This window comes from Rhinolophus sinicus, chromosome 14 (assembly GCF_057876585.1).
Source record: "Rhinolophus sinicus isolate RSI-liver-muscle chromosome 14, RSI-T2T, whole genome shotgun sequence".
Taxonomy (NCBI): Eukaryota; Metazoa; Chordata; class Mammalia; order Chiroptera; family Rhinolophidae; genus Rhinolophus; species Rhinolophus sinicus.
Window position 1 is genome coordinate 92,617,548 of NC_142514.1, and position 16,126 is coordinate 92,633,673.

The 16,126-nt window shown below is 36.5% G+C and overlaps 1 long non-coding RNA gene across 1 annotated transcript in view; it reads right to left on the reverse strand.

Annotated features, from left to right (window-relative positions):
* The window catches only part of LOC148755760 (uncharacterized), a 29,456-nt gene continuing 13,330 nt past the window's right edge, over nucleotides 1-16,126 (reverse strand). Inside the window, exons 2-3 of the long non-coding RNA XR_016018695.1 lie at nucleotides 3,769-3,811; nucleotides 1-139 (exon numbers count right to left, since the gene is read on the reverse strand). This is a non-coding gene — a long non-coding RNA (uncharacterized LOC148755760). The remainder of the gene's footprint in view (nucleotides 140-3,768; nucleotides 3,812-16,126) is intronic.

The window sequence follows — 16,126 nt, forward strand, 5'->3', positions numbered from 1 at the left end:
TGAGGAGTCATTCTACAAAATATCTGACCAGTACTCTGTTAAAGTCATCAAAAGCAACGAAAGTCTGTGAAACTGTCTTACACACGATGAGACTAAAGAGACATGAGGACTGAAGTAATGCAGTGTCCTGGCTGAGATCCTGGAATACAAAAAAGGACATTAGGTAAAAACTAAAAAAATATTAATAAAGTATTAACTTTAGTTAATGATGTATCGATATTGATTCATTAGTTGTGACAAATGTACCATATTGATGTAAGATGTTAACAATAGGGGAAACTGTACTATTTTTGCGACTTTTCTGTAAGTCTACAACTATTCTAAAATAAAAAGTTTTTTAAAAAAGAAAGAGCCTTATGAGATGTCAACTGAAACCAGAGTGATATTAGATCTAGGCAGTGCAATAAGGCAAGAAAAAAAAAACAAATAAAAGGCATATAGATTAGAAACAAAGAAATAAAACTGTTCTTATTCACAGATGAAAGGATTGTTTATGTGAAAACTCCAGAGGAATGTGCAAAAGAAAAGCCTCTTTGAACTAATAAGTGAATTCAGCAATGTCACAAGATACAAAGTCAACATGCAAAAAGTCAGCCACATTTTCGTATGGTAACAATAAACATGTGGAAAACAAAATTAAGAATATAATATTGGGAGTGACATCAGACACATGGTGGCATGAGTGGTTCCCCTTAATCTCTTCCCTTGAAGTTACAAGAAGTTGAAGAACTATAATTCAACAAAGGATTCCCTGTGCAACACCCAAACACATTCGAAAGATCTGCACATCAAAACATCTAAAGGTGGGTGAATCAGGGCAAGAAGGAGAGGGGGAAGAAAAATGTACGCAGCCCAGAGCTCACTTTGATCCCGGGGTAGGGGGAGATCCAGGCTGCAGGTGCACTCCCTGTGGCCTTGAGCATTCTTGCCGGAATGACCAGCATGTAATACAGCGGAATCCAGAGATCAGGGCAGAGAGCTTGGGCCAGAGATCGAATACAAATGTTCAACAACTGTGGTTGCACACTGCCAGGCAGAAAGCAAAGTGCAGAGTCTGGCTGCCTTCCCGTCTGCTCCCAGAGCTTGCCTCCCTGCACCTTCCCAAGGCTAGCAGTGGGCTCCAGAAAAAAACAGTAGCACTTAGTGTTCGGTTAAAGAACAGAATATCTACAGCATGGAGTACTCGAGAGACAGTTCCTGAGTGGCAGATATACACTGTAGGTAATCCCAGTAACAAGGGTGGAGATATAGAGGTCTGGTAGTTGCCATTACTGGGAGAAGAACAAAGCCACAAGCATACCAGCAGCCACTCCAAGCCCAAACTGCCACCACCAGCGGGGGCACCTGGGATGGCTCAGGCAAGCAGTACTGCATCTAACTGCAGGGGCAGCGCTGGGATTTCAGGAGCTCAAAACCAGATTGCCCCTCACATTCTCCCACTGGGGTGGTGCCCTGACACTGAGGACACCTGGTCACAGAGCAAATGCCTGCGTCCCCAGGGAATACAAGACGTCTTTCAAGAGAAGCCAGAGCAGTGCAAGAGAAAATAAAATGCTCCAGCACCGCCTACTGGAAAAAGTAAAAATAAAAAGACCTCTTCTGATTAACCAGCTGCAGAGCTAATTCCCATAAGTGCCTAGGCTGAAAAATAATTTATCAAATGCAATGAATGACTAAAGTAATAAGGCAGCTCAGAAAGAAAATTTAAAAATCCCCCCCCCCAAAATAAACTAGAAGACATGGGAAAATAAACTAGAAGACATGACTTAAATGACAGAGAATTCAAGATGCAGTTCTGAAAAAAACTCAATGAGATGCAAGAAAACACAGATAGGCAGTTTAATGAACTCAGAAATATAATCAGTGGAAAAGAGGAATAATTTACCAAAGACACTGAGATTTTTGAAGAGAACCTAATAGAAATTCTGGATCTGAAGAATTCAATAAAAGAGATGAAGAATGAAACAGCGAGATTAGGAAATAAAGCTGACCAGAGGACGGGACGAATTAGTGGTATTGAATATAGAAATCTGGAAATGACACAGATGGAAGAAGAGAGACTTAAGTGTTGAAGGAAATATAAAAACTCTACAAAAACTTACTCCATCTGAAAGAGCAAGAGAATAATCGGAGAAAAAGAAGAAGGGAAGAAGGGCATAGAGAGCCTATTCAAACAGTCAACAAGAACTTTCCAAACCTATGGGGAAAAAATGGATCCTTGAATCCCAGAGGCAAACAGAACACCTAATTATCTCAATCCAAAAAGTCCTTCTCCAAGGCACATTATATTAAAACTATCCAAAATTAATGACAAAGAAAGAATCCTCAAGGCAGCTAGAGAAAAGAAGGGGTTATCAATGAAATAAATACCATTAGATTATCATCAAATTTTCAGCAGCAACTCTATAAGCTAGGAGGGAGTGAAATAAAATATTCAAACTATTGAAAGAGGGCAATTACCAGCCAAGAATAATGTATCCAGCAAAGTTATCCTTTAGTTATAGAAGAAGAATAAAGAGCTTTTCAGACATACAGAAGCTGAGGGAATTTTCCAGCACAAGGCCTGCATTACAGGAAATACTGAAAGGGATTATTTTATTTGAAACAAAAAGACAAAAGGATACAGAACTATGAGTAAGATGACTAACAGGCAGACAGGAGCAGGAAACAGCAACCTTTATTCAGAATACACTGACATATAACATGAAGGTTAAAGGAGGTAAAAACATTAAAAAAAAAAAAAACAAGGAAGAAGACAACTGCTACTGCAACTAGGAAATAAACTCACAGAATAAATAGGAATAATTTGTGACAATAAAAACATAGAAGGACAAAAGACAAAGTTCTGAATTTTCAAAGGGGAATGGAGATAAGATGCATGCAGAAGAAAAAGGACTACTGTAGACATAAAATTTTGTTTTACATAAACTTAATGGAAACCATTAAAAAAATCCAGAACTGAGACATATAACATGAAAAAAGAGGAAAAAGACCATAGAATACCTCCAAACCAAAAGTACCAACAGAAACACAAAGGCAAAGAAACAATGGAGACATTAAGCTACCAGAAAACAAAAGATAAAATGGCTTCTTGATATATCTTCATATATGTAGGAAATCTTCGTATATCAACAATCACCCTAAATGTAAAAGGACTGAACTCACCAATAAAAAGGCACAAAATAGCAGATTGGATCAAAAAACACAACTAAGCCATACACTGTCTTCAAGAGACAAATCTCAGCTGCAAGGACAAATATAAACTCAAAGTGAAAGGGTAGAAAACGATACTCCAAGCAAACACCATGCAGAGAAAAGTGGGTGTAGCCATACTTATATCTGATTAAAGAGACTTCAGGATAAAAAAAACGTAATGAGAGACAAAAATGAACACTTCATAATGACAAAGAGAACAATACATAAAGAAGACATAACACTTATCAATATGTATGTTCCCAATCAGGGAGCACCAAGATATGTAAGGTAACTACTAACAGAACTAAAGGGAGAAGCTAACAAAAATACAATTATAGCAGGGGACCCCACTGACTGTTATGGCTAGATCATCCAAATGGAAAATCAATAAGGAAATATCAGCCTTAAATAACACATTAGACCAAATGGACATAATGGACATTTACAGAGCTTTTTATCCCACCACCCCTGGTTAAACATTCTTCTCTAGTGCACATGGAACATTCTCAGAAATAGACCATATGTTGGGACACAAAACTAGTCTCAGCAAATATGAGAAGACTGAAATCTTACCAAGCATATGTTCTGGCCATGATGCTTTGAAATTGAAGATCAACTGTAAAAAGAAAGTGGGAAAAATCACAAATATGTTGAGATTAAACAACATGCTATTAAAGAGTGACTGGGTCAGAGAAGAGATAAAAGGAGATATCAAAAGTTATATAGAAACAGATGAGAATGAAAATACATCCTATCAAAATTATTCAGATATAGTGAAAGCAGTAATAATAAGAAAATATATATCATTACAGGCCTACCTCAAGAAACAAAAAAATGCCAAATAAATAACTTAACATTATGCCTTAAAGAACTAGAAAAAGAAGAACAAATGAAACCCAAAGTTAGCAGAAGGAAGGAAATAATAAAAATTAAAGTAGAACTAAATGAAATAGAGAACAAAAAAAAAACAGAAAAAATTCATGCAACAATAAGTTGGTCTTTTGAAAGAGATTAATAAAATTGACAAAGTCAGATGAGCAATGGACTTATTAGGGAGGCCACTTCATAGACTGTGTAGATGCCTGATCACTGCGAAGTCCATCTGAAGCTGAAGTAGAATAATATTGAATGTCATATGTGTTGACATGCGTATATACAAGATGTGGAGTACAGCACAGGGAATATAGTTAATGGAATTATAACAGCTCTATACGATGTCAGATGGGAAATAGATTGGGGGTTATCACTTTGTGAAGGGTTTAAATATCTAAATATTACATTGTTTGTATACTTGAAATAAATAAATAAATAAATAAATAAATAAATAAATAAATAAAATTGACAAACCTCTGGCTAGGCTAAGAGAAAGATAGAAAAGATTCAAAGAAACAAGGTCAGAAATGAAAGAGGAGAACTTATGATGGACCCCACAGAAAAATAAAGGACTATACAAGAATACTACAAAAGACTAAATGTCACCAAATTCAATAAACTAGAAGAAATAAATAAGTTCTTAGAAATATATAACCTTCCTAGACTGAATCACAAAGAACTCGAAAATCTAAATTGACTGATCAACAGCAAGGAAATTGACACAATCATCAGAAACTTCCCAAAAAGCAAAAGTCCAGAATCATGTTGCTTCACTGGTGAATTCTATAATACCAAACATTCAAAGATGATTTAATACTTGTTTTCGTCCCAAAAAAATTGAAGAAGAGCTAACACTATCTACCTTATTTTATGAGACCAACATTACCCTGATACCAAAACTTGGTATGGATAACACAAATAAAGAAAACTACAGACCAGTATCACTGATCAATGCAGATGCAAAAATCCTTAACAAAATGCTAGCAAATCCAATACAACAATGCACTGAAAAGATTATACATCATGACCAACTGAGGCTCATCCCAGGGGAGTAAATATGGTCCAACAAATGCAAATCGATCAATGTGATACACCACATAAACAAAAAAAAAGGATAAAAATCATATGGTCATGTCAATAGATGCAGAAAAAGCTTTTAACAAGATACAACATCCATTTACGATGAAAACACTAACATGAGTATTGAAGGAAAGTATCCCTACATAATAAAGGCCATATACAACAAACACTCAGCTAATATCATACTTAATGGTGAAAAAGTGAAAGCTTTTCGTCTAAGATCGGGAACAGACAGGGATACCCTTTTCACCACTGTTATTCAACATAGTGTTGGAAGTCCTAGCCAGAGAAATCAGGCAAGAGAAAAAAATAAAAGGTATCCACAATGGGAAAGAAGAAGTCAAACTGTCACTTTTTGAAGATAACAGAATTCTTTGTGTAGAAAATCCTAAAGACTCTACCCAAAACCTATTAGAAACAACAAACACATACAGTAAAGTTTCAGGATACAAAATCAATATACAAAAATTCATTGTGTTCCTATATACTAACAATGAAATTTCAGAAAAATCCATGAAAAAGACCAATTCCTTTTGCAATTGCAACAAAACAAATAAAATACCTAAGAATAAATAAAACCAAGGATGTGAACGGCTCATACACTGAAAACTACCAGACATTCTTAAAAAAAATTGAAGATGACACAAAGAAAGGGAAAGATATTCTGGGTTCATGGAATGAAAGATCAACGTAGTTAAAATGGCCATATTACCAAAACAATATACGGATTTAATGCAATCTCCATCAGAGTCCCAATGGCATTTTTTAAAGAAATTGAATGTAAAAATCATCAGATTTGTATGGAACCACAAAAGGCCCCGAGCAGCCAAAGCAATTCTGAGAAAAAACAGAGCAAGGCTGGAGACATCACACTCCCTGACTTCAAATTTTACTACAATGGCACCACAATCAAGCCAGAATGGTAATGGCAGAAAGACAGACACATAGACCAATACAACAGAATTGAGAACCAAGAAATTAACCCATATATATATGAGCAAATAATTTTCAACAAAGGAGCCAAAAGCTTAGGATGGAGAAAAAAAAAAGCCTCTTCAATAAATGGTGTTGGGAAAATTGGAAAGCCATGTGCAAAAGAAAGAAACTAGACTACTATCTGTCGCCATACACCAAAATTAACTAAAAATGGATCAAAAGCCTAAATATAAGACCTTAAACAATCAAATACATAGAAGAAAACATAGGTACTAAACTATGGACCTTAGTCTTAGAGAGAGGATTTCATGAATTTGACCTCAAAAGCAAGGAAAGTAAAAGCAAAAATAAGTGAATGGGACTATATCAACTAAAAATCTTCTGCACAGCATAAGACGCCATCAACAAAACAAAGAGACAAGCAACTGAATGTGAAACGATATTTGCAAACAACAATCTGGGGCAAACAACAATCTGATATATTAAAAATATATAAAGAACTCTTACTACTCAACAATCAAAACCAAAAATCAAATTAAAAAATGGGCAGAGGACCTGAACAGACACTTCTCCCCAAAAGACATACAAATGGCCAACAGATATGTGAAAAGATGCTCAAGTTCATTAGCTCTCAGGGAAATGCAAATCAAAACCACAGTGAGACACCACCTCACACCTGTTAGAATGGCTATCATCAAAAAGACAAGTAACGAGTGTTAGAGAGGTTGTGGATAAAAATGAATTCCCATATACTGTTGGCTGGAATGTAAATTGGTGAAGCCACTGTGGAAAACAGTATGGAGGTTCCTCAAAAAATTAAGAATAGAATTGACATATGACCCAGCAATCCCTCTCCTAGGTATCTACCTCAAAAAACCTGAAAACATTTACCTATGAAGATATTACTATATGTACCCATATGTTCATTACAGCATCATTCAAGGTGGACAAGAGATGGAAACAACCCTAGTGTCCTTTTTTTCCTCCTTTTCCAGGGCCCATCAGCTCTGTCATTGTCCTTCAATCTAGTTGTGGAGGGCACAGCTTGGCTCCAAGCCCAGTCGCCGTTTTCAATCTTTAGTTGCAGGGGGTAAAGCTCACCATCCCATATGGGAATTAAACTGGCAACCTTGTTGAGAGCTCATGCTCTAACCAACTGAGCCATCCAAAGTGTCCTTTGATAGATGATTGAATAAAGAAGATGTGGTACATATATACAATGGAATATTACTCAGTTATAAGAAAAGATGAAATACTGCCGTTTGCAACAACATAGATGGATCTTGAGATTAAACAAAATAAGTCTGACAGAGAAAGTTGAGAACCATGATTTCACTCATGTGGGATTTGACTTTGGATGGTGAACACAGAATACAATATATAGAGGATGTATTATAGAATTGTACACTTGAAACCTATATAATTTTATTAATCAATATCACCCCAATAAATTTAATAGAACAAAAAGTAAAAATTTTTTACAATTATTCCAAAGAAAAATGATGTATTTAGGCATAAATCTAATAAATCATGTGTAGAAAATTATGTTGAAAATTGCAAAATGATGATCAAAAATCAAAGAAGATCTATAATTATAGATCTGGGGAACAGATTGGTGGTTGCCAGGGCTTGGGAGAAGCAGGCAGGGAGTTTGGTATGGATATACAGGCATACATCATTTCATTGTGCTTTACTTCATTGCACTTCACAGATATTGTGGGTTTTTTTGTTTGTTTGTTTTGGTTTTTTTTTTTTTTTTTTTTTACAAATTAAAGGCTTGTGGCATCCCTGAATTGAACAAGTCCATTGGCACCATTTCTCCAATAGCATTTGCTCACTTTGTGTCTCTGTGTCACATTCTGGTAATTTAAAAATATTTCACAATATTTCAATTTTTTTTCATTATTATTATATTGTTATGATGATTTGTAATCAGTTATCTTTGATGTTGTTATTGTGATTGTTTTGGAGCTCCACAAAGCACAAAGTCAATCAATAAATGTCATGTGTGAGACTGTTCCACCGGCCATTTCCCACCTCTCTCCCTCTCCTTGGCCTCTCTATACCTTAAGTCACAAAAATATTCAAATTAGGCCAATTAATAATTCCACAATTCCTCTAAGTGTTCAAGTGAAAGTCACATATCTCTCACTTTAAATCAAAAGGTAGAAATGATTAAGCTTAGTAAGGAAGGCTTGTCGAAAGATGAGATAGGCTGAAAGCTGGGTCTCTTGCACCAAACAGTTAGTCAAGTTGTGAATGTGAAGGAAAAGTTCTTGAAGGATATTAAAAGTGCTACCAAGATCATTCTATGAGGCCACCATTACCCTGATTCCAAAACTGGACAAAGACATTACAAAAAAAGAAAACTGTACAACATCCTTAATGAACACAGATGCAAAAAATCCTCAACAAAATATTAACAATTCGAATATAGCAATACATTAAAAAGATCATACACCACAATAGAGTGGGATTTATTCCAGGGATGCAAGTTTGGTTCAATATCCACAAATCAATTCACATCATACACCAAATAAACAAAATGAAAAATAAAAAAATATGATCATATCAATAAATGCACAAAAAGTGTTTGACAAAATCCAGCATACATTTGTGATAAAAACTCTCAGCAAAGTAGGAATGGAGGAACATAACTCAACATAATAAAGGCCATATAGTTAACATCGAACTGAACAGGTAAAAGCTAAAAGCATTTCCCTTAAGTTCAGGAACAAGATAAGGAAGTCCATTTTCACAACATTTATAGCACTGGAAGCCCTAATCATAGCAATCAGACCAAAAAGAAAAGAAAAAGAAAGAAAGGAAAGAAAGAAAAGGCATCTAAATCGGAAAGGAAGAAGTAAAACTGTCATAATTTGCAGATAACATGATATAGAGAACCCCAAAGATTCCACCAAAAAATTATTAGAACTGACAAATAAATTTAGTAAAGCAGTAGGATACAAAATTAATATTCAGAATTCAGTTTCATTTTTATACACCAATAACAAACTATCAGAAAGAGAAATTAAGAAAACAAATCCATTTAGAATTGCATCAAAAAAAAAATACCTAGGAATAAATTTAACCAAAGAAGTAAAAGACCTGTGCTCAGAAAATTATAGGACATTGAAAAGAGAATTTAAAGAAGATACAAATAAACGGAATCGTATACCATGTTCATGGATAGGAATAATTAATATAGTTAAAATGTCCATACTACCCAAAGCAATCTATAGATTCAATGCAATTCCTATCAAAATACAATGGCATTTTTCACAGAAGTAGAACAAATAATTCTAAAACTTATATGGGACCATAAAATACCCGAAATAGCCATGGCAATCTTGAGAAAGAAGAACAAAGCTGGAGGTATCACACTATCTGATATCAAACTATATTATAAGGCCATAGTAATCAAAACAGCATGGTATTGGCATAAAAACAGACACACAAATCAATGGAACAGAATGAGAGCCCAGAAATAAATTCATGCCTATATGATCATTTAATCTATAACAGAGGTAGCAAGAATATACATTGGGGTAAAGACAGTCTATTCAATAAATGGCGCTGGGAAAACTGGACAGACACATACAAAAAAAAAATGACATTGGACCACCTTCTTACTCCATATACAAGAGTAAACACAAAATGGATAAAAGACTTTAACATAAGACACCAAACCATAAAATTCCTAGAAGAAAACATAGACAGTTAACTCTCAGACATCATCCTTAGTAATATATTACTGATATAGCTCTTTGGACAAGGAAAACAAAGGAAAAAATAAACAAATGGGACTACATCACACTAAAAAGATTTTGCACAGCAAAGGAAACCATCGATAAAATGAAAAGACATGCTGCTGAATGGAAGAAGATACTCGCCAATGATACATCTGATAAAGGTTAATATCCAATATTTATAAAAAATTCATACAATTCAACACCAAAATATCAACAATCCAATTAACAAATGGTTAGAGGACCTGAATAGACATTTTTATAAAAAGGACATACAGATGGCCAATATACATATGAAAAGTTACTCAATGTCACTAATCATCAGAGAAATGTAAATCAAAACCACAATAAAATATCACCTCACACCTATCAGAATTGCCATCAGTAATAAATCAACAAACAGTAAGTATTGGCAAGGATGTGGAGAAAAGGCAACTCTTGTGCTCTGTTGGTGCGATTGCAAATTGGTGCAGGCACTATGGAAAACAGTATGGAGTCTCAAAAAATTAAAAATGGCCCAGTATTTCCACTCCTGGGTATTTATCTAAAGAAATCTACAACACTAATTAGAAAAGATACATGCACCCAAGGTAGGCTAACAACCAAAATGGCCATCAAAAAACGAACAGATAAAGAACTAGTGGTACACATGTACGATGGAATATTGCTCTGCCATAAAAGAAATGAAATCTTGCCATTTGCAGCAACATAAATGGACTTAGCAATTCAATGGTTTTCTCTTTGCCCATTTCCTCTTTGAATTACACAAATTCAATTCTTTTTAAAATTCCTTGCAGAACATGAAAAGTTACTCAATGTCACTAATCATCAGAGAAATGTAAATCAAAACCACAATAAAATATCACCTCACACCTATCAGAATTGCCAATAAATTGTGTCCCTCCCAATATCTGTGATACCCACATCTGAAAGCCATTCTCTATTTAGATGAGGCCAAAATGGGGCAGTGTAATGGCCTGTTCCCTACATGTGCACTTTATGCTTCTAATAACACTAAGACCTTTCTAATGTATTGGTGAATATATTTTAAAAAATTTAATTAGTGAATACGTTAAATTTTTTCATGTGACCTGAGGAATTTGCAAAATTGATTTCTTAAAATCTAAACTTAAAATATCTATATTTTTATTACATTTTTCATATTGATTTGGGATGACATTTCAGTTAATGGAGATATTTTGAATCTCAATTCTGTCATCCCTTGCAATAGGGTTGTGCTTTTTGCACATTTATTCCTTGTGCCTTTCTATGATTTCATTTAAGGTTGTGAGACAGTATCACACCAAAGTTGTGGCACACCTTGAAAGATTTCTCTCAAATGAGCCACAAATGAGCTGGTCATTTATATGACCAGCTAATAATCCTTTACTATACTACTGTGTTTCCCCCAAAATAAGACTGGGTCTTATATTACTTTTTGCTCCGAAAGACACATTACAGCATATTTTCAGGGGATGTCTTATTTTTTCATGAACAGCAATCTACATTTATTCAAATACATGTGATCTTCTGGAACATTGTCATAACGTACTAAATGCATCTGTCAGGCTGACGATCTTAACTGGGGCTTATTTTCGGGATAGGTCTTATTTTTGGGGAAACATGGTATCGTCTTACTCTTGTTTATCTTGTCCTGTGAATAATAATGAGAGGTTTTGGTAAATGCTTTCCTCAGTTCTGAGTTGCCAAGGCAGATTTCTTTGTACCATCTTAGCCACATATATCATTTTCTCCCTTGTGTTATAGTTGGCTGCTCTGGAATTTGAACTCCTGTTGATTAGGGCCCGCTTCCATTTAAATTAGAGGTAGTCTATCCTTTCAGTTTGAAATGCCTTCTCTTCCACTTATCATTCATTGAGAGACTTTATTGAGCAACATCACATCATCTACTTCCACAGCTCACTTTGTTCTGGGCTACAGCCTTCATTCATTCAGTCATGCATTTATTCAACAATATTTACTAAACATCTGCTATGTTCTGGATGTTGTTCTGAATGCTGGGGGTACAGCAGTAAACAGCTGGGTCAAAGCTCTGTTCCTGTGATGTGGCAGACATCACAGGAGACAGACAATGCATTCATAAACAAGATAATTTCTGATGGTGAAGGATGTTAGAAAGTAAGCAGAAAGTAACTTGGGATGAGCGCAGAGGCCCAGTGGCCAGGAAACATCTCAAGGAAGAGACAGCATTGAGCTGAGACCAGAATTAGAAGGAGTCAGTCATTCCAGGAAGAGGCAATAGGAGGGACAAAGATCCTGGAAAAGTAGGTCTTTTCATTTTAGATACTGACAGATGGCCTGTGAAATGAAGGGGGAAGGAGGAGGACGTGAGATCAAGGAAAACCTCGACTGACTTTTTATATTTATAAAAGAAAATTAGTGTTATGGAAATTTCAGCTACCTTAGACAGGACAACTGAGCTTGTTTGAAGAAGAAAAATGACATCAGTGTTTCTGGCATTCAGCTATCTCAGCAGAAAGTCCGTGGTTACTTTGTAATGATGAAATTTGGACCTCTAGAGGAGAAAGCTATGTTACACAGCTGAAATTTTAATGCTAGTTTTGTTCCGTTGTTTGGCAGAAAATAAAAGTACTAGAAAGAACTCTGAGAAATTATTTTAACCATTTCTGTGATCCCAATCATTTAAACTACCCAAGATCTGAGACTATAACTGATGTAGAATTTCCTAGGAGTGTCTGTCTAGTCACTTGCAACCATAGCCCAGGGGCCAGAACTATTCATTGTCATGAAATTGCTCTGTCTCACCTAAAACCCTCAGACCATTTGTAGAAAAACATTTGTAGAGTGATTTTAAGTCATTTTTCTTGTTGTTTTAGAAGTTAAAAATAAGCCATTAAAAACAAGTTTAATAATTATTTGAGTAAATATCAAGTCATTTTCATATTTTTCTTTTAACTATTGAAATATAGCTCTTGATATACAAAAATTACTTCTTAAGTTTAAAATGTTTCCATGCTCATGGAAATTATAAATTTTGCCTATGTCTTGAGAGATCGATTACTAAAATAAAATATCTTATTATCTAGGAGTACAATAACATGGAAATAATGTACACATAACAATCACATTTAACATACAAAACACAGTTGTGAGACCTATAACTCTACCGAGCTTAAAAAGTATAAGAATTCATTTAATTACAGTTTCTTAAACTGAATCAAAAACACAAGCTAATTCAAACTTCCCTTTGAAGAGAGAGAAAAAGAAACCAAGATTTTTGTGGGCGTTCTGGATGATCAGTAATTACTTGAGTGAAGGTGGAGTAAGAGTTAGTCACTTCTACTAGAGGATGTGGGGGCAGGGGGAATAATTCAGGCTCAGGTGGAGGGTCATGAGGAAAACCCCTGAAAGCAGAAGCAGTCCTCCTCACGAGGGTAGGACGAGTGGGTTGGGAAGACGCGGTGGGAAGTAACGTTGAGAGTGTCCATACATTCTCCTGAGATGAGAGGGAGAACAGTTCCTCTTCTCAGGAAGAGCCCTTTAGACCCACCAGCAAAAAGACCTCAGCTTGGAAGGAAGGAGGGTGCGTGCCACCTTGCAGAGAGCCTGTGTCTACCCTGGGGGAAACTTCTCTTTTCAAAAGACTTGCCCCCTGATGAGGGACGGGATGGAAATACTCACTGTATCAAATATACGGTGATGGAAGGAGAACTGACTCTGGGTGATGAACACACAATGTGAGATATAGATAATGTATTACAGAATTGTACACCTGAAATCTATGTAACTTTACTAACAATTGTCACCCCAATAAACTTTACTTTTAAAAAAAAAGAAAAATATTCACTGTGTTCTATTTGGAAAAAGCACCTGTGATTTGATGGACTTGAATTCACCTTCAATGATTGTGTCCTTATAATGCCTTCTATCAATTTTTACCTTGTTTTGAGCCTCTGATTTTCGCTTTTTCCAGTTCTTTTTCTAGAAAGTCTATTTCACTCGCATAAAATTGGGAGTACTCAGCTTTCATACAGTGCCTTTGTATTTTGGATGACTCTTACTTAAGGCTGGCAGTCTTTAAAGACGAGTCTAGCTCTTTATACTCTGTTATAAAAATGCTAAAATTGTTAATTAGTTTGCATTATACTTATCCTCAATTAATGCAGCACGTTCATAGCAAACTGTTCTTCACTTCCTGCCCCCACCACCCAGCCCCAGCTTTTATCCAACTGAAATCTTCTGAACAAATCAAGAGAACTGTAAAGATTTCAGCGATTACTGCATAGTACTACCAACTCCGGCAGACAGCTCAGAGGAACGGGTCTAGCAACATGTCTTTAGACAGCCCTGTCACAGCCTGACAAAGTCCCTCCAGGACTGACTTCAGTCCCTTTTCTATCACGCTGGTGACAACCTTCTCACAGTTTTCCACTGTCAGGGCTGCATCTACCATGGAGAATTCCAGCCTCACATATGTTGGAGGTCATCAAGAGAACATGACCTGGATGTGAGGATGATCTGGCTGTGACATTGTCACCCCATTGATCACCAGGGTTGATTCGGCTGATCTGGCTGGCTAGGCAGGTGTCTGCTTCCTCCCTCTCGGTTCCATGTGCGTCCCTCCAGAAGCTGCCCGCTGGGTCGAAGAGGTCGACCTTCCCCCATAGAGGAGAGGACTGTTCTTCAGTCAAGGGTATACAAGTAGCTGTGCTCCCCTGCTAGGACCTCCAAACAAGCTGTCAAGAGAACATGACCGCTGGTTGACCTGCAAGCTGGAGCCAGGGAGTGAGAGGCTCCCTAGCCCCTACTCTGTCCTTGAAGTGTACGTTCTGCCCACTCTTCTCATACTAGGAGCCACTTCAAAGATGCTGTCTTGAGAGAGCAATGTCTTGTGAAGATCATCTGGATTATGTATGTGACTGAACCCATTCAGGCCTCTGTGTAAGCTCTTAAGATTCCGCAGGTGGCTTCTCTGTTCACCTTGCAACTGCCCAAGACAAGATTCATATGTAAGCTCCCTTGCTTATTAAACCTGCCACCTACCAATCTGAAGTGCTCTGCCTGCTTCTTTGGTTTCCCCTTGTCTTCCATATAAAAGGGGCAGTTTTGAATTTCACAACTCCTGAGGCTATGAACGAACAACATAAAACAAGGGACAAATCTTATGTGAGGGCTGTCAAGGGAGGAAGGGTTGACATAAAGAATAGCTCATCTGCTCACACTTTCGCCCATTGCTTCTTTTTTTTTTTTTTTTAACTTTTATTGGGGAATATTGGGGAAGAGTGTGCCTCCCCAGGGCCCATCATCTCCAAGCCAAATCGCTGTCCCCCAATCTAGCTGTGGAGGGCGCAGACCAGCCCCAAGTCCAAGTCCTTCAATCTAGTTGCAGGGGTGCAGCCCACCATCCCATGCAGGAGTTGAACCAGCAACCTTGTTGTTAAGAGCTCATGCTCTAACCAACGGAGCCATCCGGCCGCCCCCTGCCCATTACTTAACTTTATCTTTCACTCTTACATTTTACTCATTTCTCAACTGAACTTTGTAATTATAAACATAGCAACTTGTCAAGCATTTTGAGCTATGTCAGTTAGATCACTTGACATTACTTTATTTGGCTTATTGTGAAATATAGTGCACACATCATACGGATAATTGAACAGCTATTTATAAAGCACGCACCCAAGAATCCCAGGTCAAGAAATCAAGTCCTGCAGTGCAGACAAAGCTGCCTCTCCTCTCCACATGACCCCTTTTGATCAGAGCCTGTCTTCCCCAACACGTAACAACTCTTGTGACTTTTGTTATAATTCCACAGCATTTCTCTATTGTTTTACCCCTTCTGTTGCATCCCTAAGCTGTACAATTTGCTTTAGCCTGAAATAATGTCGAAAAGTAGTCTTTTGAATTTGGCTTCTTTTGCTCAACTTACGTAGTGGGATTTCATCCATGTTGTCAAAGCAGCAATAATTTGTCCATTTTCACTGGGGCATAGTATTCCATTGGGTAAATATATCACAATATATGTATTCATTCTATTGTTGTTGATCTTTCAGGCTCACCAATAAAGCTACTTTAAACATTCTTGTAAATGTCTTTTGATGTAAATGTGAACACATTTCTCTAGGAAAAGAATTGCCAAGTTAACATTCTTAAATAATATTTAACTAGTTTCCAAAGTAGTTTTACCAGTTCATAATCTCCCCAACGAGTGACAGAATTCCAGTGGCTCTATATCCTGGCCAACATATAAAATTGTCAGAATTTTACATTTTTGCCATTGTTCGTGTAATGTATCTCATTATATTTTAAAT